Source organism: Plectropomus leopardus, chromosome 2 (assembly GCF_026936395.1).
Source record: "Plectropomus leopardus strain MGB_pleo_1.0 chromosome 2, ASM2693639v1, whole genome shotgun sequence".
Classification (NCBI taxonomy): Eukaryota; Metazoa; Chordata; class Actinopteri; order Perciformes; family Serranidae; genus Plectropomus; species Plectropomus leopardus.
The window spans coordinates 25,591,200-25,617,843 of record NC_142177.1 but is presented as its reverse complement, the minus strand read 5'-3'; the positions used below and the strand labels follow the sequence as shown (position 1 = coordinate 25,617,843).

The 26,644-nt window shown below is 38.8% G+C and overlaps 1 long non-coding RNA gene across 1 annotated transcript in view; it reads right to left on the bottom strand.

The window, feature by feature from the left end:
* Positions 1-26,423, bottom strand: part of LOC148190221 (uncharacterized) — a 40,750-nt gene extending 14,327 nt beyond the window's left edge. The window contains exons 1-3 of the long non-coding RNA XR_015775328.1: positions 26,135-26,423; positions 16,063-16,218; positions 4,276-4,380 (exon numbers count right to left, since the gene is read on the bottom strand). This is a non-coding gene — a long non-coding RNA (uncharacterized LOC148190221). The remainder of the gene's footprint in view (positions 1-4,275; positions 4,381-16,062; positions 16,219-26,134) is intronic.
* Between the last annotated feature and the right edge of the window lie 221 nt (positions 26,424-26,644).

The following is a 26,644-nucleotide window of genomic DNA, read 5'->3' as shown; positions in this document are numbered from 1 at the left end:
GCCCCAAAACTTTGGACCAGTCTCCCTGTTGAAATCCATCTTGCAACCTCCGTAACTTCTTTTAAATTACTAATAAAAAGTCATTCTTATAAACCTGCTTTTCTTCAACTTTGTTTTAATGATTTATTGTTGGTGGTGGTTTTTTTTTTTGTCTTTTTTCTTGTCCTATGTATTGTTTCATTTGTTTGTGTGGGGTGAGTTGATGTATTGTCCTTTGTAACACTGTTTTGAAAGGTGTTATATACATAAATGTATTATTATAATAAAATCTCTCTTTGTGTGAAAATATTTATGGTAAAGTTTAAAGCAAATGGTTCACAGTATTAAACAGGAAAAAAAGCAAAAACAGCACATATATAGCAGCAATACATTAAAACATGTTGTACGGGGCTCCCATTAGCTAACAGCAGAGCGTGCGCCCCATGTACCAAAGCTACATTTTTGAAGCAGCGGCTGTGGGTTTGATTCCACCCTTAGCCCTTTGCTGCACGTCATCCCCTCTCTCTCCCTCTCACTCTAAAAGCTGATTTATCTATAAGAAAAAACACCAGAATATAATCTTTACAGACCACATACAAAAACGAAAACATGATAACACCAGAGGTTTGAACTGGTAGGTCTTAAGCTGTCTTTGAAATTGCTCATTATTTTTCTCGTTTCCACTAACTTCCACTGTTGGCAAGATTTACTTGATTTAAGTAATCCCACAGGGGAGTATTTCAAATTTTATGGTCAGTATCTTGGATTAAAGTTTATGAATCAAAGGATTAAAATTGGCCGTGTCTGCAGTTGGAAGTGTCTTGCCAAATTTTTCTCAATAAATCTCATGAAATCTCATTTTTTAAATGTTTTTTTTTGTTTTGTTTTTTGCAGTACTGCAAGAGGCCATCCAGTTCTTCTAATACATCCATGGTCAGTTTAAGGATATTAGTGAGTGTAATGTGAAACCTTTAAGCATGCCATTTGCTTGTTTATTATATTACATGACTACAGCTGTCACACTAAATGTCCCGCAGAGTCCATTCAGACTTTAAAACTTTGTATGGAAAATAAAACAAATCGTCGCATTGAACAGCCAAATCCGACTCGACTGGCATGAATGTTTACCATTGTCACCATCTTAGTGGGTGTTATTAGTAAAGGCTGATGAAATAAGTTTTGCAGCTATTCGGTCTTGAAACAAAGTATTACACAAACTGAATGGATGATGGTGCTACACGAGAAGTCAGGACATTGTCAAAGTCAATTAAATACATGCTTTGGGATCAATGAATATACAACATGGAGTTGCTGCCCAAAGTTGGGAGGTACAACATGCAACTACCTTGTTAAGGTCAAATTATGTGAACAAACCATGACTCGTGTCCTCAGTGATGCAAGAGATGGTGCGTTACATACGATGACAAAGGCATAACCCAACCCAATGTGCCTTACTCTGCCTCTGATTGGTTTACCGTGAGATTCTTACGCTAACCCTAACCAATCACACTCCTCTTGCCTAAATCTAACCAATCCAACCAACGAGGGCAACAAGCACTAGCCAATTAGAGCTAGAGTATAGCAGGTCATGACTCCACTGTCCCTGGAAAGGCAGATTTGCTTCCAGGACACCACCATTAACATCATTAATGACATCAGTGAACTCAGTGAGTTTGTGGTGGTTTTAATCCCCGAAACAACAGAATCAACTGTACCCAAAACTACAGTTACATTATTCAAAAAACAAGAAACCATGAATTACCAGAAGCACCTGTAAACATCGATAATTAAAAAGCAGCAGTCGCAACATAAGATGAGGCAAAAAGGAACTAAATTAAAATGCACAAATTGAAGGAGCAGATGGAGTTGCATTTCACAGGAGTTGTACTTTCTATGACTTCATGACTGACTGACTTTGTGCCAATCCATTGTTGATCAAATATTTCTCTGAATGATTAAAACATTTTTGACCCAATGGTGGCAATCACCAAAGTCAAATATAAATGTCTTCAAACGTCACAGTAATTGTTGAAATATTTAAAACTAAACCAACTGACATTACTGTCTCTAGAGTGTTGTTGCTTTGTTGCAGTGCGTTTTTTGTAAGTTATAATAAAACAACTCAAACATAGTTGTGGTCAACAATTGGATTACTGTCCTCAGTCAGAGCAATAATAGGAACCTCTTTACAATGTTTCTCAGTTGCACAAAACACGGACCCACTCGAGCCCTTGGCATGTCAGTCAAAAAAACACAATGCCTAGTTAAAAGTGAAGTTACTAAAGGTACAGTTTGAGCCACGTTTGTCTTCGCCTGTCTGGGGCACGAATAACAACAAATCAGACTCTCGACTTTATACATGTGAGATCAAAAGGATTCCCACAGTAGCTGCTGGAGTATTTAATGAAACCCCCTCGAATATCGTCTTCACAAGCTTAAAGAGAGGCGAGATGTTAGTGTGTATCCATAAAGTTAATCACAGCTGTGCATGGGCAGACACCTAAACACATAAGCACATGTTTCCATACACAAACAAATGTGCACATGCATAGAGGTACTTATACACTCACACATAAACACGCTCACACTTCACCACCCTAGTTATGCTGTGGCCCAGTTGCCATAGTGACAGGGTGACAGAATATTGAGCTCACTGTATGTGTGTGTGTGTGTGTGTGTGTGTGTGTGTGTTTTGTCACACTTCACCCTCTCCCAGATCGTGTTGAGTGTTGATTTGTGAGGATTTCATCAGTGCTTCACCACAGCACTGGAGTGTGAGTGCACGCAAATGTGTGTGGGTCCATCTCAGCGCATGTCTTTGCATTTGTGAGTTGTTGTGTGTCATTGTGTGTGTGTGTGTGTGTGTGTGTGTGTGTGTGTGTGTGTGTGTGTGTGTGTGTGTGTGTGTGTGATAAAACAGAGGAAACACTTGAGCTTGTCTGTCGGCACTCCAACCAGAAATAGGCCTTATGAACACCTACTCACCAGATAAGGGCCTCTTTTCCATTGAGCCCCAGACTGAAAATCACTCTGACCACTCTGACTCAAAAATTACTCATCTTCTCCCCCTGAATCAACCTGCTGAGAGCTGACTTTTGCATATTGTGGTCTACTTTATAACTTTAATTTGGGGAAAATACTGAACTTGGTGCTTTATTACAATATCTGAAACATAGAGCCAGAAATTTGTTGTTTTGTTGACATCAATCTTAAATAATAAGTTTGTGTCACATTAGGCGTTTAAGACTAATAATCAGTGCTTTAAAATAAGGGTAAGTCAGTGAAGTATGATTGATCACTGCGACAACATAAAAATGACGTGTGATTGAGTTACTGTTTTCTTTTTTCTTTTCAGAAATAAAGATACTCTACAACAGACGCTGTCTACACTTTGTTTTAAAAATACATCTTTGGTGAACAGATCACACAAGGACAGTGATAAAATGCTGCATGACTGTCCATCGTTTTGCCCTATGGAAAGACACAGTTTCAGTTTCCTAACAGCAATAAGTCCAGCCGTACTGACACAACTGCTAACTGCCAGACTGTGAATGCAGACTGTCCAGCGATTTCAAGAGAAGGATAGACTTTTCCTTCAGAAAATACTGATTGTTTATATACCTCTTCATGTAACTGCATGTCAAAATTATTCAAAGAAAGTAAGGTTAAAGACGGAGTATTGTTGCTTGTCTGCTAGTGCAAGGACATTAATCGAGGGTATAAAATGTTAGAGAGCTTTACAACTTTGTAGACTGCTGTTGTTAGTTTGGTTGATTATACAGAACTTGCATAAAACTTGCATAAAACAAGTATCCAGTATGAATAATGTACTTTTTACAACAATAATCATCATCCTCATCATCATCATCATAAAATGTGTCAGTATTCGCACTGATATGTGAAAACCTTAGTTTTGGTAGCTGTGTTCAATCACTTTTGCGCTTAAAAATGATCCAAAAGCTCAATCCTGAGATTGTTTCGTAAATTGTTTTCTAATAAATAAAATATATAGCAACTTCTGATCAAACTGTATCAATATCAGGTTTACAATATCAGCTTCAGTCCCACCAGTTTCCAGTTTTAACTACACTCACATCCAGATTAAACTCTGGAGCACAGATACAGATCATTTAATTTGCTGGACAGATACAAATACAGATGATGATGTACTCGGTAATCTGTAGTTGTTAGCTGCCAAGCAATGCTATAATCGGCAATTTATGTTTACAACCTCACTTATGCTTTTGCCTGTTCCACTTGCTTTTCATCACACCATACAATTGCATTTTCACTTACTGTATCGCTAGACGAAAGCAGAGCTCAGTAACAAGCAGACGGATGGAACAGGTGACCAGCAACAGGACAACAGGGCTGGAGTGGTAAGACTTGGTTGCACAAGATCTGGTGGGGAATAAGGGAAAAGGACTTCATGCACTTAATGAGGGAATGATGAGGTGATTGAGAGCAGGTGTGAAGGTATATGTTAACTTTAATTAATGTCGTCCACATAAGTGAAACTCGAGGAAATTTGCCTTCACACAGAAGACATTGTGACTGGACAGTAGGAAAAGCACAGGTGTAAATAGTAAAACTAATGAAGACTGGATTCTTTTTTTTTTCAGTGAAAATCATTCACGAGAGCCTTTTCTTATATATTCTATTTTTTATTATCTTCTTTTTGATCATTAATAGTAGTGGTGGTTCCTCTGCTGTCTCTGTAACCCAACGCACCCATCATTTCTTTAACAGGAAGCCCAGTGGTTAGCATGTTGGATGTTAATGATCATAGCATCTATTTTCAGGCTGAGTGCTGCAACCTGAGATGACTGGCAGCTGTGTGGACCTGGACTGGGCCACTGGCCCTGAGTACAGGACAGGAAGGCAGATTGGACACTGGGGTTTAGGTGTCAGTATGTGTGTGTGTGTGTATGTGTGTGTTGTGTGTGCCCGTGAGGGCAGGAAGCGGACGTGGACACCCGAGTCGTCTGATATGCAGGGAATCTGTCGCCTCCGATCACATGGTGGAATCTGTCGCACCGGGCCAAGGACAGGCCAAGACTTTCCCACAGTCAGAGCGTTAGTCAAGAGCGAGAGAGACAGACAGAGAGAGAGTCACTTCTGTCAGTTTGGGCAAAGACACGTGGACAGAGCAACACTTCCTGTTTCACTGCAGCATGCATCAAGACATAAAATCCCAGTTGTTTACCAAAATAAGACTCATACTGAGAAAGTGGCACACTCGCCGACCAAAACTAACCTGAATTTTCTTTGGAGTTAAACTGATAAAATATATCAGAGCGTGTCACTGAGGAAAATCAGCAGCACATAAAGTGTACTGAGGTTGATTTACGATTTTATTTCTTTCTATTTACGGCCATCACAATTTCTTGATTGTTAAAATATAAAAGAGATATACAGTATAAAGTAAAAGATATGAAATTTCAGAACCAGGGTTAAAAAGTCCTCTTCACAAGACCATTTATTCGTATATATACTATTTCAGTGGCAAAACAGTACTACAGACCACAATGTCCACTAATAGCTATTCTGGAGCTTTCAATTGTATCACACAGTCTTGAAGCCTTTGCACACCTAGTCCGTAGTTTTCATAAGTCTTTTTTAATCATCATTCAGTAAAAATCGTTACACACAGAAATATTGCACACTGAGTCCGATGTGTTTTGTTGTTCTTTTTGTTGCAAAAATGTCTAATACTAGACAAAATGGAAAGACACATTTACTCCCATGCTCGCTCTGTTAACTGGAGGGACATCCTTTGCTTTCGCCTTTCTTTTCCATTTTTCGGCATTGCAGCTACATCTTGAAAGACTTTTGACTGATGAAAAAAAAACGCACAAAAAATTGAACCTGTTCTGAAAACTTTAACGACTGACAAAAGAGTCAGAGTGTTCAAATGTAACTGTCTCAATGTGAAGTTGATTTTATTTTTTCAATGTGCAACAATTCGGACTTTAAGTATGGACGTGGTGTGCAAAGGTAAGTTTCAGTGGTTGTGATGGAGATGCAGATGTTCAAATCGACATTTTTTCAGAACATTTCACGACTTTTCATTCATATTGGCCTGAAGGATTAATAGAAAAAAAGTAATCTGCTGAGAAAGATTGTGTGAAACAATCAAAAGCTCCATAGCAGCTAATACCATAAAGTTTCTTGTTATCCTGCTGTTTCCCAGGTTGATAATTAACTTTCCCTCTCAACATTTAAGACATTGTGGACAAAGAAGTCCTTGAAAGGCTCAAAGGAAGACTGCTGAGGTCATTTGAAACAATTATTTTTTATGTAGTTGTGATCGTAGTAAAGTGTACATCATATACAACAGATAGCAGTGATAGTGAAAAGCTCTGAGTCATTGTTTTTACATCTTAAATGTTTGTTGATTCCTGCCCACAGCAGAAAATCTTCCAATAACGATCTGTTTTCAGCTCGAAGAGCACACACCATGTGTCACTGTGTGGCTTGTTAGCTGAGAGACTGAGAGGGCAGATTTGACTTGACCCTGGCTGTCACATGCTGTCGTTAACACAGCGGGCAAGACAGAGACAGTATCACAACCATCAACCCTCTGAGAGGGAGAGAAAACAGAAACTCAGATTCATGTGTTGTGCTGAATCACTATCAAAAAGAGAAGCCATTCAACATGTATTAAAAAGTGTGAAATGTGTGGGTGTCAATGGAAAAGCAGCAGGTCTCCTCAGTTACAGTAGCATTTTATAACTCATTAATGTATTTGTATAATGGACCATTTACATGTGTAGCTAATCCGTTAGTGAAAGGTAAACAGGCACATTTTACAGGTCAATGTTACAGCATGTTGTTTTTTTACAAATTGGATTAAGTGTTGACAAAACAACCACCTGAAACAGGAAATGCTTTGCAAGCCTTTTATGTATTAACAGATAAAACAAGGTTGTTTGAGGTTACATTTTAGAGTTACTGTGCCTTTCAAATATTTCATATTCTGATTGATGGTGGGCAGCTAAACACTGATAAGTGAATTTACAAAAGGATTTTGTGGCTCTTGCAGCCTCTAAGCCTGCACACATAAGACAAAAAGAAACCAAGCAATTCTAAAAGCAGCCACCAAGAGAGAAATGCACCCCTAACTGTGCTGCAGAGCAAATGGTGTTAGTTGCTCTGTGCTATTTGCACGTATTTAAATAAGGCTATATGCACGCATTTAATTCCTTTCCTGAGAGCAAATTAAACTCACCTGCAAAACTTTGTGGGCATGTTTGCGCTGATTTTTATTATTAACAAATATCTTTTGTGAATTGGGCCTAAAGACAGGGCAGAAAGCAGTTGCAAGTGATGCCCCAAGTCATGGTGCTATCAGCAACTGCAATCCATTATTTGTGAATTTGCCCATGACTGTAGTTTCCATTTAAGTGAATTTTCTGATGACAGAAGAGATAAAAGTTTCAAGAATTTTGCATAAATAAATAAATTAATTAATTAAATAATAAATTGAGGAAAAAAGGCATCATTTTTGTTACACTCTGTCTATTCCTTATCACTGATTATCTTTTATAAAACAGCAAATGCTGAATGTGCCAGCTGACATGACTTGGAAACTGAACACAGGTAAACAGAGGTGAAACAAATATTTGTGTAAAGTCACCACTTGGACAATAACGCCACTACCACAACACCGCACTATTTCAATGTCAGCCTGTTTTGGGATTTATCTTTTTCTTGATGAATTAAAACATTCCTATTTACTGCACTTTAAGACACTGATTTCATTACATTTCTTTTTCCTATCAGTCTAAATTTAGCAGGTGTAATTTACTGAGCTCGTACTTATAATGCAGGAATCCCTCTTCCACTTAAAGGGATTCCACTTAGTGCGATGACATAAACTAATCTGTGTGCGTGTGTGTGTGTGTGTGCGCGCTCTTACATGTGTTCTTTTGTGTCGCTGTGTGCATAATGCAGACATCTCAGCTGCTGTACTGTAAAGCTCAGATTCATATATGCCAATTAGTTGCACTGACACTAAGCCTGAGCTGCAACATGACCATGGGATTTGTAGATCATTAGTAGCCCTAACACACACACACACACACACACACACACACACACACACACACACACACACACACACACACACACACACACACACACACACACACACACACACACACACACACACACACACACAGCCCTGTGTCTCCTGCAGGAAATGACTTGTTGACATCCTGATTCTGAGCGCTGCATCTTTAGCTCTCCCCACAGATAAAGGACACTAATGAGGTGAGACTGAGAGAGAGAGAGGACTAAAATAAAGCATTCGCCACATGAAAGAAAAAGACGGGATGGGATGAATTAGCCCCAGAGACAATTAAATGCGTTTGAATGAAACAAGAACACCCTGTGAGCACATAATGAGATTACAATGTGGAAAGAACATTCATGATTATTTTGAATCCACCAGAGAGCTCTCATCTCCGTTAATACCGAGATGCGAGTATTCCTCGATAATAAAGCACTTGACATGCAGTCTGCACACGTGTGTGCAGTCCGAACAACCAACACAGAATTGCCTGAAATCTGTCCTGCAACAGATGGTATTGCTTGTTGTTTTAAGCCGACGATTTCTGGAAAACTCTTGGTCTCCAGCGGCCTGTTTGAGGTTTGAGGAGTCAGCAGTCAGTGATGGTATAAAACAGTCAATAAAACAAGATTTTCAAAAACTGTGAATCATTGTGACCACAAGAGGTCCTTGAGCATACAGTCATAAATGTGTGCACGAAATACGAGGCTGATTGGTCCAATAATTTGCGAGATTAGCTGCAGACAAACGGACACACACACACACACACACACACACACACACACACACACACACACACACACACACACACACACACACACACACACACACACACACACACAACCAAACACATGCTCCCTCCGGACTGATGTCTGATACAGACACAGTATAAAACAAATAAAATTGATGCAAGCAGAAGCCCAGATCGCCCAACTTTTGATCATTAATATAGTGATTAATCCCCCCAAAAGGTTGGATCCTACACTTCCCTAATGCAACTTTGTAGACATCTTTTGAATCCACACCCACAACAGGCTTTCTGTCAAAAATGTCCAAGCCAAAATATCCACGTGATGTCACTTGAGTAATTTTTCCAGACTTCACAAGAGGAAGGTTACACGCTTGTCTTCACAGGTTGAGCGGTAATAAAACTGACTTTAACATGTAAAATTGTTGGAGTATCCCTTTAATTTAATTGTATCATTCCTCATTTACACACGCTTGTCATGTTGGGACTTGGTTAAAATCTCTTTATCTTAAAACTAGTCTTCTACATATTGTATGACTTTTTTGGAAAGTGGAGCTGAGAGAGCGCAGGTTACACAATACTATGTTTCTTTCTTTTCATCGCAGCTGCTATTTTAAAACAGCACTATGAATAAACAGCCTTCGGTGAGTCTTTCTGAAGGACACGGCTCACGGTCAACCTTTCTGTTAGTGTGTTTGTTACTCTGAGCTGTTGTAACCAGTTAAACAGTAAATCTGAAGTTAAAGGTGTCTGAGTTTCAGTGGCGAATAAATTTTGCATAAAAGTAGAGATTTCAAGGTTTTCTGTGTTAGGGAAGTTGTTACCCAAGCTTTAGGGAAATGCATTTATTCAACAAGCATGAAACTCAACTCATCCTCCTGTATATAAATTCATTTAAATCTGCGAGGAGCAGAACACAACACTGAAACGCAGAATTTGAATAATTATTAATGTGCATTTTTGCCATTTTTATGTGTGAAGTCTACCCTGCAGGGAATCCTGTAGCATTATGTAACACATCTCAATGTAGTTCAAGTCTTCCTACAAACAACAGGGCATGGAGTTTAAATAAGTTTAGGCCAGAGGAGGAATGCTTGAGCACATCGGGGAGAGGTGCTTATTGGAGGATTAAAGAGGAGCTTCTGAAATCTTAATTCACTCAGGGAACAGTGAACTCTTTTTAACCTTAAAAACTGGAGCTAGTCAGGCTAATTCAACTCTCTCTAATGTTGCATTTCCACTGCAGGGTATGGCTTGACTCAACTCACTCCTTTTTGGTTTTCCATTATCAAAAGTTGTGGATAGTACCTGGTATCTGCTAATATAAACGTGATAACGTTTGTTATCATGCATAATCAGGGCGGGGGCACTGTGTGCAAGGGGCACTACAGTTTGTAAGTCAGATCCACACCTCACTCTTCCACAGCTTCAACCTCCTGTCCAAATATGGTACCATCCGGCTCCGAAAAAAAAAAAAGATGGTGACGGTCAAAATGCCAAGGCTTCAAAATGACAAACCACAATCCAATGGGTGACGTTATGGTGGCTACATCCATTATTTATAAAGTCTGTGTATATTTGACTTCTCACCAAGACTTTATGGATCTGGAAAACAGTGAATCTAACAATGTCAGTTAAACTGTGATGGAGCTGTGCCAATGGTTGCTGCAGGCAACAAAATGCTAACTGAAACTAACTGCTGGTCATGGAGCAACTCCCTTCAGTTATTCAACATTTTAAGAAACTGTCTTTTTCACCTCCTGAAAAAGAACTACATGTGATGATCAATACCACTCTCGTGTGTGCTATGCATGGAGCTGGCGCCAGTATAATCAGCCTATAATCAGCTTGACTGACTCTGTTAAAAAGTAAAAAAAAAACAAAAAACAATCAGGCTCACAGGAGGTGCGCCAGGGTTTAAAGGCAATTTATGTAGAGGTGATCCATAGGTATCAAAAAACTTTTCCCCAAAGATTTATATTGTGAAAGAAACGTCTGTAAATACGTCCTATTGACCGCTACAAAGTGAAATGACACGTTTCACTATCAGAATGTGATCCAATGCTTATAGGGCATTTCATTGTTGTAGTTTGCAGGTAATTTAAGATACTACTATATAGATACACTAATAGGAAATACTAGGCTGATTATAGAACTGTTCATATCATATAAGCATATCATATGTTTTTAATGTAAAAATGATGTTGTAGTGGAGTAAAAAGTACAATATGTGCATTTGAAATGCAATTAAAACATAAAGTAGCATAAAATGGAAAGACTCAAGTAAAGTACAAATATGTCAAAATAGTACCTCAGTACCACATGTACATTTCACCACTGCCCTTAATCTCCAGTAAATGTGATTGTACAGGCTTTTCTACATAGCACATATAGTAAATAGATACTTTCATGTGACACTAATGATTCCTGAAAAGAGAAATGCATCTTTTTACTCTGTCGACAGTGAGATCAAAGCACAGTTTCTGACACAGAATCATGCCACTTGAGCTAAAAGAGATTAATTTTCTTGCTCAAGGACACTTCAGCGGGGTACATTTTAACTGTGAAGAGTGGACTGAATCACTCTGCCACCCTGCTGACCACTTCTATAATCACGGGCACAGTGTGGTGTGCACAGTGTCAGCTCAGCTGATTTGGGTTCAGCACGGTGCAGTTCAGGTCAGTGGGAGTTTGCAGAGGCTGATTATGCAAGCTGATAGATAATCTAATGGGGTCAGATAAGACTCTGGCTAGAGTCCACAGCATGATGATAAGAGCTCACCACAGTAACCACCACATGCTTCCACGCTAATCAGGAAGACACAGTAATTGTCGACTTTCCACTTGTATCTTTGATGGTTGTGCAACGTATTAATAAACCACAAACAAACACACACAGGCTGTAATCACTTATTCTGGGGTCTGTCAGTGGTTCAGCCGGTCCTGCTGAGCTCTGCAACAATTCCACTTCCTTCCTGTTCCCAGGTTACCATGGTAACAGTAAAGGAGAACTCTGTTATCATCAGATAGATTGGGCCGCAAAGATTATTTTTATCTCCACTTCCCCATCTCTCAGCCTCCATACAACCAAGGGACTGAGTGTCCTCATAGGTTTCACGCTGCAGCTGGAGTGTGCGGCCGCTTGAAAGGATGTGAGAGAAGTTGAAACAAGATAACGGTATAAAGATAATCAGAAGCTTAGAAAAAGTGTAAATATTTATTAGAGCTTCTGATATAACCAAATAAACAGAGGCACACGCAGAGCAAAGGATGGACATTAAAGCAGCTGCAACACAACGTGCAGATAGGAGGGCAATGTGTTTAAAGCTCAGTGTTTCTTAAAGCCTCTGTGAAAACTTTCTTAATATGTAATTTAATGTTATACGTGCATAATAGAAGCAGAAAAAATGACATTCAGACATTAGCCTCAACCAAAATTTCAAAATTCATTAGTTTAGTTTTTCAGTTTCCTGAAGCTGGTTTGATTTGAGTGTGGTTATCTTGGATCAATATGACATAATATGGATGAAAAAGGTGTCACTTGATACTAATTCAACATGCCAAATTCTCCTTGAGGCTCCTTTCAATACTGTAGATGTAATTTTACCAGATGTAGCAATGCCACTCTGGCAAGTCTTCAACTAATGAAAAGTTACATGTGCAGCACACAGTGTTTGTGTATGTTACCTGGCTTTTACCAACATTACACAGATTAACACCAGTGAGCATGTGGCAAATGGGAAAGCAAAAATAATTATGATGAATGAATAATAAGGCACTAGCGCTAACTAACGCTAAAGTGCCATAATTTATCATCGTATTCATAGTTTTGACAACAAATGTGGGATCTCAGCTCGTGTCATCTGTGCTACGTTATGCCAACTGTATGCTAAAGTAATATCGATAACAAAGTATTTTCTATTTTCACCATTCAGTGACAGAGTGAAATGTATTATTTTGAGAGTCTTGTGATTCTGGTCAGAGGGTGCGTTTGGAAACACTCACTCAGAGTGTCAGAGCATGCGAACTGGCCCATGCTAAATTCGAAGCACTGTTGGAATGTACAGAGCACTGCACTCTGGGATTGTCAGAGTGCACTCTGGGTAATGAACTTAGTCATTTGTTAATTCATGGAGAAATAAAATGCTCTGTAGCTTCAAACAACAGCTCTCTGATTTTAGTGTAGAGCGTCAGATTTTTATTAACGAAAGCACCCATAGTCAGAGGACTGGAACAGATAGAGCTGTACCACGCCAATACTGTTTTGCTCCATGGCCGTCGTGGAGACGGGGACAGTTGACAAAGGTGGGATCCAAGGAGGTGTCAATCAAAGTGTAATCTGCCATGCCCACAGAGTCTTGAGAAATGCCACCATCCTTAAAAGGAGCTGTTTTGAAGTAGGTTTTCTCATAGTTGGGAACATTTATTACTTGATGATATTTACTTAATGACACTTAATGAGACACTCAACTTTGTTATAATACTGTATGTGCATTCTTACTATTTCAAGCCCCATTTTCAGAGGCTTTAACGGCTCAGCTCTTCACTGTACAGAATAACAACATCAAATTTTTTCAATCTTAAAAAATGCTGTATTCTAAAATAATTTCATTCACCCTCATCATGCACAAAAAATGCTGAAAATATCACCCAAAGGTATGAAGAAAAACTTTTTGCAATCAAAACTACTAAATGCAGTTCTGGTTTTATATGAAACTGGTAATTTTTAAAAAGTCAAAGTTAGGTCTTGTTGAGCCAGTGCAGTGTTTTGGTTTTTTTGTTTGTTTTTTTTAATCTAGAGTGAGAATAAACCTATAAACCTATTACAGTAACTTATGATGTTATTGTTTGTAAAATCATTCAGTTTGTAGGCTATTGCTTAAAGGACAGATTTGGTGATATTGTCTCTTTTTTATTGACAATAAATCCCATGAGATGACCAAACCATCCATAAATTGATTCTACTTACACAGTATTACTTGATATATCTTATCCCTCTGTGCCCTTGACTGTTGTCAAAAAAACAAAACAAATCAGTGAGTCTCACTGTTGCACTGGGCACCATGAACATGGGCACTGAGGTTTATTTTAAGTCTTACACCCACCTGCTTCTGTAACTAAATGTGTATAAATCTGCAGCTGAAAAAACCCCTCTAACAAATATTTTTTTTACTCCTGTTTGAGTAACAAGCCCAGCTGTTTTAGGAAATTACTATGCATTTTTTGAGCCTATGAACTTTATATTTGTCGACCTGTTTAATGATTTACATCCTCAGTAGGAATCAATGGGCTCTGGGCTCAGTGCCACAGACTGAAAGTACTAAAAGATGGACTTACACATTGTTGGTTTTAGTCTTTTCATGGGATTTTTCAATAATAAGAAACACTGACAATTACACTAGACCACAGACTGTGTCAAAATAACAGACGTAGCCACCGTGATGTCACCCATTGGTGCATGGACTTAAGTTAATGCTAATGATAATTTTCACTAGCAAAAACAAGCATAAAAACATTAAAAATGTACTTATTGGAAAAAAAAGAACATCCTGCGCTTTACAGTGTGTTTACAACGAGTGAGATGTGAACGTTTTGCCTGATGAGATTACAAAGTCAATGCAAAGACACGAATAGATGCCAGTTCACACTGGGTGGGCTGAATGACGCAAATGTTGACAGTGACACATGAAAACAAAATTCAGCCACTGAGTTGCTTCTCTGTGCTGCTTACACCCGACTTTCACTGATTTCAATCCTGGTTTATTTGGTGGAGGTAACAGAAAAGAAATGCACCACAGAAGATATAAATTCCATATAATGGAAAACTTAAGGATTAAAATCTTGAAACACTGAAGGAGCATCATGGTCTGATATTTGAGCAGCCTACGAATACAGCCGTTATTTCAGAGGTTAAGATCATCCTCATGCAGCGGCTCATCCCTCGAGTGTCTGGTGCCTGTCTCACATCCAGTAATAATTTCTAATCTAAACGTTTGTCTCAGAGGAGCATCATGGGTGAAAGAGGGGCATTAAGGTGGTCTAAAGCCAGTAAGGTGCTCCCGAGATGATCAGGCAATTTAAAGGAGTCAGCGTGCTAATGGTGTGCTAATCCGACTCCGGGGAGCACAGCGCAGCATTTCATTCATCATTCATGAATGCCAGAGTAGAGAGCATGTCTGATCACTGATTATTTTATGGGTGCATATTACCTGTAATACTGAACATATCTTGTTATTACTCGAGGGAACAGTCTACATGTGAACGGATGAACGCTGTGATACAGGTTTAAAAGTAGGTTCATAAAATAAGAGGATGACCTTGCCAGTGTCTGGGATACCAGCATGAAAATGAAGCACTAAATGGCAGAGGAGGCTTGATGCTTTTAAATGTATGCACATAAAATATAACAATATTAGCATAAACCAACATATTGCAGTACTTTTTGTTCTTGTAGGCAGTGCACCACACTGAAATACAGTACAGAAGAAACACACCTGTTGTCTTTTACAGATTTATCTCCACTGTTGAGACCAGTTGGCGTTTAAAAAAAATAAATGCTTTCATAATAATTTTTCTCCTGGCTCTGCTTAAGAGTGTGTGTGTGTGTGTGTGTGTGTGTGTGTGTGTGTGTGTGTGTGTGTGTGTGTGTGTGTGTGTGTGTGTGTGTGTGTGTGTGTGTGTGTGTGTGTGTGTGTGAAGAGCATATTTTTCTCTGAAGGGACATTGCTGGATTTAGTTTCATTGTCACGGATGGATTAGTGAATGGGCCTATGGACACAGGCCCAAAGGCCTAAAGTGTCAGGGGGCGCCCTGGCCTTTGCCTGCAAAATGTCACTCAAAAAAACACATACCGACCGGGAAAAATGACCAAAAATGACCACAAAGAGACACAAACAACTACAAAGAGATGCAAAACAGCTGCAAAGAGACACAATGAGACTCACAATGACAAGGGGCAGGGGCAAAAATACACATAAATGATAATAACAATACACCAATTGCCAAGATGGCGCCTATTCATTCCGCTGGAACTGCTAGCCTGGCATGTATGCCCAAAAAAGTTTCTAGCTCTCGGGTTTACATCCATGGTAGGCAGCCCACTAAATATGCGCAACAGTTTTTCTTCAACAGGCCCCGCCCCTGAGTTCGCTCTTGGCTCATAGACTTTACATTGTGTTGGTGTCACATAATTTAAATCACTTTTGATTTAATTCAATTTTTTTTTAAACAAAAATGCATAATACAAAGACTTATAACTAACCTTGTTTGAATTTTGAAGTGTCCTGTCGACAGGTTTTCAGTTGTCTCCTTTACAGTGATTGCCTATCCTTTTTGGGCTGGAGGGACTATTTTCTCTGCATTACTGCAAGTGGCCACAGGAAAAAATGGAAGCAAGGCAAAGTGCTCTTCTGGGGACCTAGGCAAAACAGAGACATAAAAATTACCAAAGAGACAAAATTACCATAAAGAAATACAGAAAGAGCACAAAGAGACAAAAAATGACCACAAAGAGGGAGAGTATGATCACAGAAAGACACAAAAAACCCTCAGAGACACAAAATAACAACAAAAGCCATAAAATGACCACAAAGACGCACAAAATGATCACAGAGAGACACAAAATGACCACAGAGAGACACAAAATGACCACAGAGAGACACAAAATGACCACAAAGACACACTAAAGAACCACAGAGAGACAAAAAATTACCACAATAGACAGAAAAATGACAACATAGTGACACAAAATAACCAAAAAGAGACACAAAATGACCACAGAGAAACAATTAATGACCACGGGGAGACAATAAAACAAAACAAAACAGAGACATATGTAAAAACTATAAAGAGGCACAAAACAACAACAAAAACAGGTGATAAAGTCTGTGTCTTGCTCCTGTGCAGGAGAGATGGTGAGCTCTTCTACATGTTTGAGCTCAGGGGCCCATTGTCTTATAACCTGCCCATGTTTGAGTTTATGCTATTTGTTCACTCCTAAACAAACGTGTTGCCCATCAGCTCTAGAATAAACAGAGTAGTTTCATATATTTTATCCTTTTTTTTTTGGTATTCCAAAAAGTGCTCCGTTAGTTTCATGATATTATCATTATCTCACTAATCTCTGTACCAAAACACACACGATTTTTTCCCAGACGTGGTTTTTACAATCTGGACTGCGGTCTGACAGTCTGTCGTGTGGTAATCACCTGTTGTTGTTACTATTTATCTTAGAGCGGACGTGCGGCACACTTTATTAGCTATGTGTGCTCTTTACCCTGTACAGAGTCATGTTACAGTGGCCGGGGGAAAGAGGTGGAGGTGAGAGAGGATTGGGAATCAAAGGGAGACAGGATAAAGAAAATGAAAGAGGATTAAGATATAATACGTGGGAGAGGAAATGAGGAGTTAAATGAGGTGAAAATTCAGTGTAATTGGAAAGAGAACAGAAAGAGTGAAGTTAAAGAACCCTGTATGACTTCATTGTTATCACTCGATGCGCCAGACTTCACAATGAATCACACATTTCACTGCTGGAATCTGGAAAAAGGTTTCTGTGTGGTAAAGTGACTCGATAAGCCAGTGGTGAGAGTGGAAAATTACAATAAGACCTTATTGTTGTAATTTAATTTGTCAACCAACCAACTAAACAAACAAACAAAAAAGCCTTAAGTTATTAAATATGTGATTGTGAGGCTGAAAAACGTAACAGTTGCTCACTGCAAGCTATTAAACTCATTCAATTAAACATCTTCATCCAAGTTGGATCTTCTTGAGGTCAAAAAGTTTAATTTTCTACGGTTTACAGCCTAAACATAGCAACAGGCTTTATGATGAGAAATATCTCATAATTAACAATTGACCTTGACCCTTTGCTAAGTCCAGAGCCCCTTAGTTACTGTTACAGTTAATTTGGCGTTTTTTTAACTAACTATCATCAATCAAAGGAAATAAACGAAAATTTCTGGAATACTAGTTCTGAAATATACAAGAGAAGTAGACAGAAATTATATATTTTGTCAGAGGAAAACTGTGATATAGGAGGACATTCTTATCCATACATTCAAAAAATAATACATTTTTAAAAATCAAAGAATCACTTGATCGCCCCCTGGTGTCTGTCTGCGGTATAGGTCATAAAGCCCACCCCTCCATTACAGTGAATGAGACATACGCCAGACTAAAAACTCAAAGTACACACCAAATAAATTAGTTCTCATCACCCTGATGTTTGCGCTAGTGTTTGTTTTTAATCATAAGTTTGGTTTTAATGAGTCATTAAATTATACAAAAGGGGGATTTCCTGTCATGATTGACAGCTGTGACAGCCAATCTGTGCACTCACATTCAATGGAGCTGTTTGCGATTGGTTGGACGGGTGTTTTGGCGGGAACTCCCCCACTGCAGATATCGCTACTGCGCAGTGTCTCCAGCTCTCAATGGCATCACCCTTACGAGATGGCAATGCCCAAATCTCAGATATTTTAAGCTCATTTCAGCATAGCGGAGGGTAAGTGGGGCTATGTTGTCCATCTTTATATAAAGTTTATGGGCCAGACCAGCAACAGCACTACAGCTCATTAGTGGACCATGATATACAGTCTATGTACTGGACCAATTTTATTCCTTTGAAAGACATGGTAAAACAGGGTCCAGGTTGAAAAACATTCTTTAACTATGGAGTTTTAAGTTTATTTAACATGCAGAGAGCAACACAGTAACTCTTCAGTAGTAATGCTTTGTTTTCTCCCTCGGTGTAAAAGGATGTGACGTTTTATGGGCTTTACCATAGACACCAACTGTATCTATGTGACTGAATTGCCACAAATATCAGCTGGAGTTACTGAAAAATATAAATCTGACCCCAAAACTAATAAAACACATTCAATATTATAAAAATTAAATAATTATGAGAGTGGCCTCTCAGGTTACGTCACAGGGGGCAAAGAGATAAGAGCAAACTGTTTGCTCACAAAGAACAGGATCAAAGTCAAACATAAGCACACGTGGCTGCTCATGTGCATTTATACAAGCATCAGAGGCACGCGCGCACACATATACACAAACGCACACACACACACACACACACACACACACACACACACACACACACACAGCAGATATAGTGTCTGAGATCATAGTCTATAACAATCTTTTGCTGTAGCCGGCAGTAAGTGTTTAACCATATTTGGCCTCAATAAATCTGCTCCACATGACTCAGACGAGGATTAATTTCCACAGTGCCACACATCCATTCATTTTGTTGGGCGTTGGGTTAAAGATTTGTGAGCAAAACTCTTTCATTATCTATCTAAAAGAAATTTCATTGTGAGTTCCACTTTTATGGCAGCAATGACTGTGTTTGAGGTGATGTCAGAGGCTTGATGAGTTCAAAGTCCCTTAAGGTGTGTGTATGTGTGTGCTTAATGAGCTGGCAAGTTCAGCTAAGACAGGTGAGCTGACGAGGTGTGTGTATCCCAGCTGCTCCTGTCAAACAACTGTTTCCTGCATCATTACCATCTTTTGGCAAAAGATGTGCAGATGACTGTAAACTGTGACTGTAATGTTTAATTGGATTTAAAACCTACAGACAGCACTCTCTGTAAAGTTTGTCCTGTACTCAAAATTAAATTTAAAAAAGGACTTCCATAAAACATGTAATCTAATGCTCTTACAGCTTCTTCATTACGTGAAGTATCTCTTGAATACTTCTAAAATACTAATAATTAATTATTCCAATAATAAAAATACCCAGAAAATTTTAATACTTTATAATTCAATATTATAACCACACAGCTGCAAGATGCTTTTAACTGAACCAACTGACACAGACTCAACTATGACAGGGCAGACGTTGTTTTTTGGGTACATTGCCACACCACAAGGCCACGAACTGCGGCCTTACTCTTATATACTGTTTACAGTTTGCAATTGCTTAGATCAATTATTATTTATTGCTCACACGATGGACATGATGTCACGTAATTTTTCTGGTGTTGGGCAGTTTCATTAAACGGAAAATACTGACGTAATTTTAAATCTAATGACAAATACATAATAAACACACAGCAACCTTCAGAAGGCAAACTATCTGCCATGGTGATCACACAATAGCAGAAAGATTTAAAGAGGACCTATTGTCCTCAGTTTCAGGTTCACACTTGTGTTTAAGGTTTCTACTGAAATATGCTTTAATTTTTCAGTTTTGAAAGTCCAGGGTTTCTTGGATCCATCCACTACCCTAAACTTGCCCTGTAAGGACCTTTGTTTTCCTTAAACTACGTATATCGTCACTGGCAGTGTTTCAACCTCCAGCAGCATATCATGTGGACGCGACAATTCCCCTCCAGCCGCAACTGATGTCGGCAGGTGCCATCCAGTCAGTCATCTGGCGGCATATAATAACACAGCAAATGGTTCAGTCTGGCTGCGCCCTCAGCAGACATTGCCCAGTGGCGTATCATGCGGACGTGAAAAGGTGGCTTTCAACATTGGGATCTGAAATCGAAAGCCCTGCAAAAGCAGCTCATGTCACGAGTTTGGGATGAGTACCAGCTGGTAGCACAGGAATGACTGTAACAGAGTATAGTAACACTTTCTACCATGAAAAATTACCAACAAAAGCTACAAAACTGAAATCTTAATAGCCAGACATGTTCCAGCAGGAAAATGACATGAAATCAGGAAGAAATCTCAATCAACCCTGTTTTTCCTGATGCCAGCACGTAGCTAGATGTAGCCCTTGTGCGCACCTGCAGAATTGTGACAGAGCAAATGATATCAGCTTGTAGCCAGAGTAGAAAAAGTATTCAGAGCGGCCTGAAGCCTGAGGTTTTCACTCACAATGGTTATACGCCATAATTTGAAAGTTTGATTATGTTTAATATGAACAGCTAACCCTGTTACATTTTATATATATATATATATATATATATATATATATATGGCAGTAAATAAGGGAAATCATAATAGGTTTTAAGGAGTGAGTAATGCTGTAGGTGAAACACTCATCCAGCTTTTCCGTTCCTTTTAGTTTCCATTTTACAGGTTATGCAGGCCTCAACATGATGAAACATCTCTCCCTCCCTCGCTCCTCTCACCCCCCCTCCCTCCCTCCACTTCCGCTCCCTCCCGGCTCCCCTCTCATTACGCTCTTGAAGTGGTGCGTTGCTGGAGAGTGCTGCACTGGTTCTTTATATAACTGTGAAGGAGAGCTGAAAGTACAGTACATCAGAGTACAGTACCACTCACAGTGGGAGGACAGTGCTCGCCTAAGTACTGCAGCAGCAGCAGCAGCTATAGCAGTTATTTACTGTAATTATTTGAGCCCATTAAAGGAGCCGGCAACAGTGGAGCTTTTGTTAAAGTGGCCAGACCTGAGCTCCTCTGTTTGTCAATGTCATGACTGTGGCAGATGTAATGTAGGAGTTTCAGTTCTGTCAGTCAGACAGAAAGCACCAAGAAAATCTCATTTAAAAGAAGATGGAGGCAGGACCATTACTGAAGTGAGCATGCAGAAATGATGGCACTAACATACAGATATTTAAGACTGCGAGAATGGTAGCTCACACACACACACACACACACACACACACACACACACACACACACACACACACACACACACACACACAAACGTCTGTTCCAATAAAACATGATGTCCAGAGCTGCAGTTAGCACCTGCAGTTTCTCTAAAAGAGGAAGTGTTGAGATCAGATGTCTTTCCGCTGTGACCCTTCGTTCACCCTCAGATCGTTTCAACACTCCTCAACTGTTTGTTTGATGCAATGGTAGTTGAATAATCCTGTTTTATAGCTCGGTTGTACAGTTTGCCAATAACTTCCAAGTATTGGTGTCACCACTGACTGACACAGAGAGAGGATTGCTTTTTTTCCTGCTGCCAACATGTTTTATTTCGGCCCAACCTCCCTTTCTGAGGTAACTTGATCTGACTGTCACAACAGTTGTGCATGCATTATCAACAGCAACAAGGGTTAATCATTTCTCTAAAACAGTTGTGTACTTATTAAACAATAGGGCTGTTAAATGAACAAATATTCTTGCTGACAGGATATGGAACAATTCAGTTGTAAAGGTGATATCACTTTTCTTGTGCTGCTTTCAGTTACCTTTCACAAGTACTAAAACCTTTGAAGCCTATATGCAAATTGATGCTATTTCTTTCAGAAACGTGGGAAAAAAGGCCATAAGCAACTTGGTAGGAATAGTCCAAAGATATGAAGAAATTTGTAGATTTAGAAAATTATTTTTGAAAAGCTAGAAAAAATGTAAAGGGTAAAACCATACTTTTATTTTAAATTATGGGACATAATTATTATAATTTTTAAGCACTTTTTCCAAGTCATTTCCTTGTTTGATTTATTATTATATTATTATTATTATTATTATTATTATTATTATTATTATTATTATTATTATGTGTCAGCCCTGTGATAGTCTGGTGACCTGTCTTGGGTGTACCCCGCTTCTCGCCCAATGACAGCTGGGTTAGGCTCCAGCCCCCCCATGACCCTTGCGAGGAGAAGCGGTTACAGACAATGAATTAATTAATGAATTATAATAATAATAATAATTATTATTATTTATGTAGTTATTTATTTTGTTACTTACTTACTAAATTTTCAGGTCACTTTCCTGTACTTTTTACCAATTTCATGTTAATTTTGGGTGATTTCTTCATTTGTTGCTCATTGCCTTCTTCCCATGTTTTTGAAAGGAATCAAGCCAGTGTGCTCACGTTTCAAAAGCTTAAAATAAGACTCTTTAACCCAAACACACTAAGGCTAACAATGGATCAAAAAGACCAAAAGAGCTTTTTTAAAAAAAACTTTTTTTTTTTACTTGTCAAACATTTTGCCTAAATAATGCACCATGCAACTCATAATATAGAAAAGTAACTCACACCAGTGGTTGTAGTGAGGTGCTGATCACTGGCAGTGGAAGTAGGAAACAGGTGTTGCATACTCTGACTCAATCTGCATTTCGTTTTCATTTAGATTACATTTCAAAACATTTCGGCATGGACATTTTCAAACGGGTCCCTTGAACTCTCGCTTCATGGTATCTGATTAAAAACAGGCTCTTTGGGTACCAAGGAGTCTCCCCCCTAAACATGAGAAGGTTTGTTCCCAGCAAATGTTTTGTTCCTTAAAATGTATGCACTCCTTCAAATTTAAGCTGTATATTTGCATTTTTAACAATGACAAGTCTATCTGAAGAACAATGAATCCACAACATGCACAGCTACGTAACATATTAAAACGGGAATTTTGTGGAATTCAAAATATCAACTACATCTATGCAAAACAGATAATTATTAACGGTAATATAAGAAACCAACATATATCACTATACGATCACAATGACATCGTTTTCAACTAGCTTAAGTACTGAAAAAAACATAATCAAATCCCCTAAATTCAATTATAGCTTTTGGTTTTGGTGTGCCACCCCAAGATTTTTAGTGGCCCCACCTGGTCACCCCTGTCAAATATCTCTGAGGGCACCAGAAAATAATGAAGTGAATCAAGCTGGTTCTGTGAAATATTATGGAACCAAAATTATCTGTCAACGTGCACATTTCCGGGAGGAAGCATCTTCATTAGCGAGCTGTGTGAAACATGTTTTCAGTTCTTGAATCCCACAGAAGTGTTTCAGTGGAAGAGACAACACCGGAAATGTCACAGAGCTGTTGAGTCAACTATCTCAGCTCGTGATAAACCCTCAGGTTTAATTACTCAAAATGAGAGCGAGAAACATTTCCTGCTACACGTATTGTCTTGATGATAATGGTGATGGGCATATGGGAAACCCTGTCATCGTGTTGCCAGGAAACCAGAAAGTAATCAGTCGTTGGTGTCGATCATCCTGTCCCCCATCTCTTCAAAGAGGGTGGGGCCTTCATTTCCGTTATTTCACCTCCGCTGTCACTGTAATATCCTGCCTGAATTACCATGAGGTGAATGGCTCACTCGGTGCGGGAAGTCACAGCAAAAATGAAGGAAGAGCCGTTGTCGAAGGAGAGAAGAGAAGCGAGGGCAACACTGGAGGAGATATTTATAGCCGGCTCAGCTCAGCTCACAGCGATGTCTTTAAGATGCTCTTTTTGATTCCCACCAACCCTCCTTCACGCTTTCTCACTTTGCTGATTCTCCGTCTCTCTCCCTCACTGTCAGCTTTCATGTGCACATGTGCCACTGTTACCCTCTAATTGAGTGGATAGAAAAGGCAGTTTAGGTTATGTGGGGGCACAGTTAATGGACACGCGAGATGAAGCTCAGAGAAAGACATTTGTTCTCCCTTGTTTCTCCGCAACACAGCTGGATAATAAGAAAATATTATAAACTATATATCACCACAAAACAATTATGTATCTAAATTAATGGTTCAAAAGTTCATAAACAAGACAATTAAATAAAAAATAAAAGCAAGTATCTAAAAAAAATCAAGAAACATAAATATAGAATATAGAACAATAACAAATACATTCAGTATAACTGAATTAAAATGAAAGAGCTGTGCAGTTTTTTTAAGCAGTGGAAGTTATGTACAGAAATTTGCAAAATTGTCCAAGGGATGGGCAAAAATTCACAGTACTAAGTATTAAAAGAATATGCAAGAGATACAGAGATGCATGTTAATTGCATTCTCGACAGTTGTGGTATCGATCTCCTCATCTATCTCTCTGCAAGAAAGCAAATAAACATATTTCCCCAAATGTCTTAATATTTTTTAAACGATGCACTGAAATGCAGACATTTGGTCATTTGCAGGGGTTAGATTGTGATTGAAGCAGCTGAGGTGTTTTTTTTCTAGTTTCAGTTTTTTTATGGTCAAAACAGAAAACCTGTTTCTTCTTCACTGCTCACTAAACATACACAGCAGGGTACAGTATGGAAAGGGAAGTTGCAGTTTCAGTTTAAGCAATCGGATATGTAGCTGCCAGAAACTTTAGAAACAACAAGACAGAAGATACAAGATACAACAAGACAAACCCTCTGTGTGTGTGTGTGTGTGTGTGTGTGTGTGTGTGTGTGTTTGGAAAAAGATTAGGGGAAGCTAGCCATCTTTTTTGTAAAGGCTTATTTGCCATTAAGTCTAGAATCGACACTTTATTTCAAGTTCCCTATTTAACATTCGGTATATAAACATTTAATTGATGTGTAAAAAACTAAAATGTAGTTGTATGCAGATATGTTTATTAATGCTTTTGTCAACAACTTAAACTCCTCCTGTGGGCACCTTTAAGTGGAGGCTGGTCTACAAACAAATAATGACAATATAGTAAAACTAATAATAAAGAATAAATAGCAAAGTGCTCTTGAGTGCAGATCTGCATCTAGACATCTAAACGATGCACTGGCACAGCTGCGCCCAGTAGAGTTGTCTCTCCCGGCTCCTTACAGCCGATAAGGCAGCTAAGATAACAAAAATATTTTTTTTTTCATCTGGTATCATGCCTAACGAAAGTGCTGTATAACATATTGTGTATGGAATTCACTGGTAGATGCTCTGGTTCAAAATAAGACTAAACTTTACTCTGGGTACCAGTTTTTGAGCCAAGACGAAGGCCAAACTGTGGCCCGGCTGGTTGAGAGGAGTGAGAGGTTGGTAGTCAATGCTGGTTATTAAAATAGATTTTTCAACTGTCGACTGTGAATATCTGTAACCACAAGAGGCTCTCGAGCATCATCAAAAACAGAATTCATCAGGCTGATAGGTAAAGTGTGAAATAAGCTGCACACAGCCAAATCACTGGTTTCATCACGATACAATATTATATTGATACTTTGGACAACGACACGATATTTGTCGATATTACAAATTCTACCACGATACGATTTTTAATCGAATCAATATAGTGGCCTGTGATCGACATGGGCCGATATTATCTGCTAATTTAACAGTCTTTTTTTGCTTTTGGCTAGAAAAGATAAAAACAACATATACATAATTGGAAATAATTAAAACGGGATCATTCTGTTTTGAAACGCTTTCTGGAAAAAAATGTTTTCATTATATGTCAGACCATAATCTTTTTTCCTTAAACTTCAGAGCTGTATGACAAACTTTTCCCGACATCCTCAAAACGTGGATTAACAACAAGATCTTTTCACTAAAGTAGAAATCTCAAAAATAACTGTCAATAATCATAGACAAAACAACTGTCATATTTCCCACATACACAACATGCTAATGTTATAAGCATAAGCCTATGGCATTTCACATTGCATAGATTAGCTTAGCGGCTAGCGGACTTTTCCTCTACTCATAACTTAACCAATTTACTATTATTTATGCTTTGTCTTACTCACCGCTGGTTTTAGTCCCTGCACCTCCTGACAGAACAGTGCGGATGATTTTCAGTCCACATGCACGTTTATTTCAGTCCACATTGCTGAAACAGAGCCGCTAACGTAACGTTAGCAAGAAGTTAGCGAAGTAGCCCGGCAGGTACTTCCTGTTTCCTCGGCTTTTGTTTGTATATGACGTGCGCCGTCTGTTGACTCGCAGTTTCTCCGAAAACAAACCATTTCCACACTGATGATTTATTCCCGAGTAAACAGCGTTATAATCCCCATCTTTCTCTTGGCTGCTCGCCATTATCTGCCGGACGCTGTGTGACGTGACACAGACTTTCAAAATAAGGGCAGCCTGAAAGAGAATGTTATGGATCGATTTTTACACTTTCCATCGATGCAACGTGATCATTGCTCATTTAGTCAATACACCCCTAGTAATAATAGTAAATAGGTCATCATAAGAGAAGTTACAGTTGCTGATAAATATCATAAAGACACTTTAAATATCCTAATATTTAAATT